Source organism: Tupaia chinensis, unplaced genomic scaffold, assembly GCF_000334495.1.
Source record: "Tupaia chinensis unplaced genomic scaffold, TupChi_1.0 Scaffold000238_1, whole genome shotgun sequence".
Lineage (NCBI taxonomy): Eukaryota > Metazoa > Chordata > Mammalia > Scandentia > Tupaiidae > Tupaia > Tupaia belangeri.
In genome coordinates, this window is record NW_006159716.1 from 9,021,823 (window position 1) to 9,027,583 (window position 5,761).

The 5,761-nt window shown below is 44.4% G+C and overlaps 1 pseudogene; it reads right to left on the minus strand.

Annotated features, from left to right (window-relative positions):
* Window positions 1-811: 811 nt before the first annotated feature.
* On the minus strand, window positions 812-3,097 carry LOC102494605 (nucleolin-like; annotated as a pseudogene).
* Between the last annotated feature and the right edge of the window lie 2,664 nt (window positions 3,098-5,761).

Consider the following 5,761-nt stretch of genomic DNA (forward strand, 5'->3'; position numbering starts at 1 on the left):
TACTGCCCCCCATCAGAGGAAGAAGCTGAGGTCCGGGGACATCAGAGGGCTTGCCCAACACAGCCTACCCAATAGCTGGCAGACTGCGATTTGTCCCACTTTCACCTGGCTGGTTCCAGGTATGCATCCCCAGGTATGCACTGAAAGAAAACGAAGCAACTGAGGCTCAGGCTCTCTAACGTGGATTTGGGAGATTCTGAGGATTGTACTCATATCTGCTAAAGGTCAAAGCCCAGAATGTTCCAATAGACTTATCCAAGTCCATTGGATAAGCTGTTTATCCAAGTAACTGAAGTCAGACTCTGCAGCTGGGAGTGCCCTGATTAGCTAACCAATTAGGATGGCTTGCAGTTTAGGGTTCCTGCCCAGCCAGTGAGATGCCTCTGGAAACAACTTTATGGACATCCCCTCTTATTTATTTATTTATTTATTTTAGGATTTCTTAAAATTTGTCCTAAAGTCATCGAAGCAAAAATCATGATAAAACATTCTGCTTTCCTTTACAATTGTCCAATGCAAAACAAAACAAAAACAAAAAAAAACCAAAACTATTTGTAGTGAAAAAATGTTTTTGTACATGGGATGAAACAATATAAATTCAAAGCTTACAGATAAGGGTTAGCTCTATCGCTCATCTCTTTTAAAAGTTTATATGAATATCCAGACAAAACTGACAAAGAGTATCTCCCTTGAAGCGTTATTTCCACGGCTTTCCAAGTGACCACAGGACTGCACACTGGCTTAGGATGTCCTCAGAAGGCTCTGCCAGTGAGCAGGTAACAGAGTAAAAACCCCGGAGTCCTTTCTTTCAAACAGGAGAGGGAAGATAGAGGGACAGAGAGACTATTCAAACTTCATCTTCTTTCCTGTGGCTTGTGGTCTCCTCCTCCTCCGACTTCTCGGAAGTCGCCTCACCCTCCAAAGCCTCCTCGGCCTCTGCCACCAAATCCACCTCTGCCTCCTCTGCCTCCACCTCGAACCCTGAAGCCACTTTCACCCTCGGGCTTGGCCCAGTGCAAAATAACTTTGTTTCTGTCAATTTCATCATCGTTCACAGCCTCCTTGGCAGCTTTGGCATCTTCCTCACTGTTGAAGTCTACAAAACCTAACCCTGTGGAGGATCCTGTTTCCCGGTCAGTGACTGTCCTTGCACGAACAGAGCCGTCAAAAGGCTCCTTTAATGTCTCTTCAGTGGTATCCTCAGACAGACCTTTGACAAACAGTTTTGGAGGACTGACTTCTTGCAGTAGGTGATCCCCTGGGTCCTTGCAGCTCCAGCCTGATTGCTCTGCCTTCAATTTCCCTTTTATTACAGGAATTTGAAGCTTCTTTAGCATCTTCAAATGAAGCAAATTCTATAAACGCATACCCTTTAGATTTGCCATTCTGGATCTGAGGCACTTTGATAAAAGTTGCCTTCTCAAATACTTCCTGAAGTGTTTCTTCGGTTTCATTGTAGGAGAGGTTGCTCAAAACCAGAGTTTTGATTCCCCACTCCAAGCGCTATTCTTTCCACCTCTACAGTCTTGATTTTGACCTTTCTCTCCAGTGTAGTATAGAGAAATAGACCGCCCACCAATCTCTGTTCCCTGCTCTCCTTCCAAGGTTTTCTCTGCATCAGCTTCTGTCTTAAATTCAAAATAAGCAATCCTTTACTTTGTCCATCTTTGCTGATTATCCTCATCTCCATGGCATCTTCAAATGCTTCTTTTAATTCATCTTGTGTGACTTTGTAGGGGAGATTTTTGGCCCAAAGTGTTCTTACATCTCGATCTTTCTTACTGTCTTTCCCTTTTGATTTTTCTAGTTTAATTTCATTGCCGAAGACATTTTTTTTTTTTTTTGGAGAGATTTTCACTATAGGGCGCGTGCGCTCGCCAGACAGACAGAGAGAGACATTAGAGACAGAAAGCGAGAAATCACCCCCCAGGGAGGATGGTCACGCTGCAATCCCTTCTCCTCCATTCTCCTCTCGGGATCTTGGGCACGCACGCACACGCGCCCGGCGTGAGTTTTAAGTCACCGGGTCCAGGACACGAACCGCGGTCGACTACGTGGGAGTCCAGCGACATAGCCATTACGCTAACTGCTGGTTCCCGTTTGCCGAAGACTTTTAAACATCCACAATAGCAAGATCATTTTCAGCAAAAACATCACTAATACCAGTTTTTAATTCAGGGATAGATTTGTTATTTTCAGGTTCCCAACAAACAGATGGAAGGATGTAGCTGGTTCTGTGGCTTCCACCTTCTGTTTCTTGGCCTCAGGAGCTGCTTTCTGTTTGGTCATTTCCTTTTTTCATTTTCCAGGAACTTCTTTGACAGGCTCTTCTTCCTCATCTTCCTCATCCTCATCGTCGTCATCATCGTCGTCATCCTCATCTTCCTCCTCCTCATCCTCACCATCCTCTTCATCTTTATCTTCAGCCACGGTCTTGGCTTTCACAGGTGCAGCTTTTGCAGGAGTTTTCTTTCCTTTGGCTGGTGTGGTCTCCATAGCTGCTTCTTCAGACTCATCTTCCTCCTCCTCCTCTTCGTCCTCATCCTCATCCTCCTCATCATCCTCCTCATCCTCCTCTTCTGAGGCCGGGGTGGCAGCTGCTGCTTTCATCACTCCTGGCTCAAATTCATCCTCATCTTCATCCGCATCCTCTTCCTCACTGTCATCTTCTCCCTCATCGCTGTCTTCCTTCTCGGCATTCTTGCCATTCTTTGCCCCTTAGCTGGGGTGGCAGCTCCTTTCTTACCAGGAGTTGCTACCAATGCTTTGCCTGGCGTGGCTCCCTTCCTGCCAGGTGCTGTGACTGCTTTGGCTGGTGGAACGGGCGGCTGCCTTTTTGCCTGGGGTGACTGCTGCTTTCTTGGCAGGTGTGGCAGCTGCAACTTATTTTGTTGGAGAAACTACCGCCGCCTTTGCTGGAGTCGTGGCAGCCTTCTTACCTTTTTTCTGAGGGATGATAACCTCTTCTCCACTGCTACCATCTTCTTCATCTTCTGACATTTCCTCATTGTCACTGTCTTCTTCTACCTCCTTTGGAGGAGGAGCCATCTGGGGGGGGGTCACCTTGATTTTTATCAGCTTTAGTGAGCTTCACCATGATGGCGGCTTATGATGGCAGAGTGTGTAGTGGGCAGGTGGCCAGATGAGTCTTGAGGAACTCCAGCGATGTTGATGGTGGCCATGAGCACTGAAGATCCTGGAGCACGTACGCTTGGTGGGCAGCTAGAGCTCGAGACTCTGGAAGTCCCTTCTTATTAAAACCTTCCTGCAACTGCTTTATGGGACATTATTCAGGGCTGCCCTGAGTGTACCTGAATTACAATTGTTTCCCAAATAAATGCTATTTCCTTTGATCGCCAAGTCATCAGTCATATATATATATATATAATTTTTGCCTTAGGACTTTTCTAGAGAGAGACACAGAGAGAGGGAAAGTGAGAAAGCACTACCCAGAGGAGATGGCTACAATCCCTTCTCTACCATTCTCCTCTCAAGATTTTGGGCACACATGCACAAGTGCCTGGAGTGTTTTTCAGGCTACCAGGACTGTGACTTGAACTATGGAGCAGGCCATGTGGGATCCAGTGCCTTAACCACTACACCACCTGGCCCCACTAACTCAGATTCTTGAGACTGGGACATCCATAAGAAGGAGATTCCAGGGTAGAGACAATCTCTGAGGAGTCAATGTGCAGGTGTGGGTGGTGATAGAGGGGCAATAGGCTGGTTCTGGTTGGTTCAGTGGGGAGGGGCTGGGAGATGAACATCATCGTCTAGGGGTGGCCCTGTTGAGAACAGGGCTGATACAGTACCACCCCTTAATTCTTGGGGAATTAAGGGAATTTGCTGAAACTTGGCAGGTACATGACCAGAACAGAGCAAACACCATCTTCCATTATCAGCTGAACATCTCCGGAGGAAGTCCTCATTGCTCTCATATGGAATAATTGCCAAGATACATTTTAAGTAAAAGATGCAATGTGCATAATCAGGGAAATGAAAATTTTAAAAGACTTTCCCCCCCCACATTTATTTATCTATTTATTTGTTGCTATTTTCAAGCCGCTGGGTCCAGGACTTGAACTGTGGTCAGCCACATGGGAACCCAACGCCTTAGTTACCACACCACCTAAAACCATAATAAATTATTATTTTTTTACATAGATTGGAAAATTTAAAACCTGGTAGTTCTAAATGTCAGGAGGAAGTAGAACAAGGGGAACTCTCAAACTGCTGGCAGGTGTTGAATGATTATAATCGCTTCGGAAAATAGCATGACATCGCCTACAGAAGCTGAGACGGTATATTCCCTAGGGCCCTGCTAATACCCTAGAGAAATTCTTACCCAACTCCGTGAACACACACCAGGAGAATCAATTAAGAACTTTCACACCAGATCTGTTCCTAGAAGCAAAAGATTGAAAGCGACCCAAATGTCCTTAATAGTACGAAGAAAAATTAGTCATGGTATCTTCATACACAGGAGTTCCACACATGAGTGAAAATGAAGTACCTACAGCCATGTCCTCATGAGGACTTCCTTCTCTTTTCTTGGCTCTTGAATGTTCTACTGTATGAAAGCTTCCTGATTGACTTAACCAGCTCCTTATTGGTAGAGGCAGAGTCAGCTCCAGTCTTTTACAATCAATAGTAAAGTGCATCTGCACATGGAGGTGTGTTTATGGAAGTATAGGTTTTTACACAGGATACATACATACATATATATATATAATATCTATCTATCATAGTATTGTATATATACATTTGCTTATTAATTTTATTATATGTTTACATATAAACATATTCTAATAAATAAATTATATGTAAATTACACATATATTATTATAGATTATATAATAAATATATGTATTATATATAGATATGTTATAAACAACTGGCAGGGTCATAAAGAAAAAAAAGGGGTCAGCCCCATGGTTAAAGGAGTTGGATCCCACATGACCCTACTGTGGTTTGAATCTGAGTCCCAATGGTTTGAAAAACATGCCAGGAGTATGTGTGTGCATGCCCTGAATCCCAGCAGGATGGAGAAATGGAGAAGGGATTGCACCATGACCACGCCCCATTGGCTGATACTTTCTCCCTTTCCCTCTGTCTCTCTCCCAAAAAGTGCATGTAACCTTTGGAAATTTAAGAATGAAAGAAAGAAAAAGAAAAGAAAGAGCATGATAAGAATAAAATTCATGATAGAGGAAGAAAAAGTGAGAGTACCAGGGGCACATAGAGGATTTTAAGAGGTTCTTCTTTGTCTAGAACGCGTGTGGGTACCCAGTGGTTTACTGTACCATGGATTTTTTATTTATTTATTTATTTATTTTATTTATTTATTTTTTTGAGAGGTTTTCGCTATAGGGCGCATGCGCTCGCCAGACAGAGAGAGAGAGAGAGAGAGAGAGACAGAAAGCGAGAAATCACCCCCTGGGGGGAGGATGGCCACGCCACAATCCCTTCTTCTCCATTCTCCTCTTGGGATCTTGGGCACACACGCACCCAGCGTGAGTTTTAAGCCACCGGGTCCGGGATGCGAACTGCGGTCAACTACGTGGGAGTCCAGCGACATAGCCATTACTCTAACTGCTGGTTCCCTGTACCATGGATTTTTAAAAAAAATTATATATATTTTAGCCAAGCCATGGTGGTACATGCTACTAAGACACTATGTTCCTCAGGCTGGAACCACACAGGAGACCCAGGTTCAATTCCCAGTCCAGCCTAAAGGTCAGATTCGGTGCATGAGTTTATA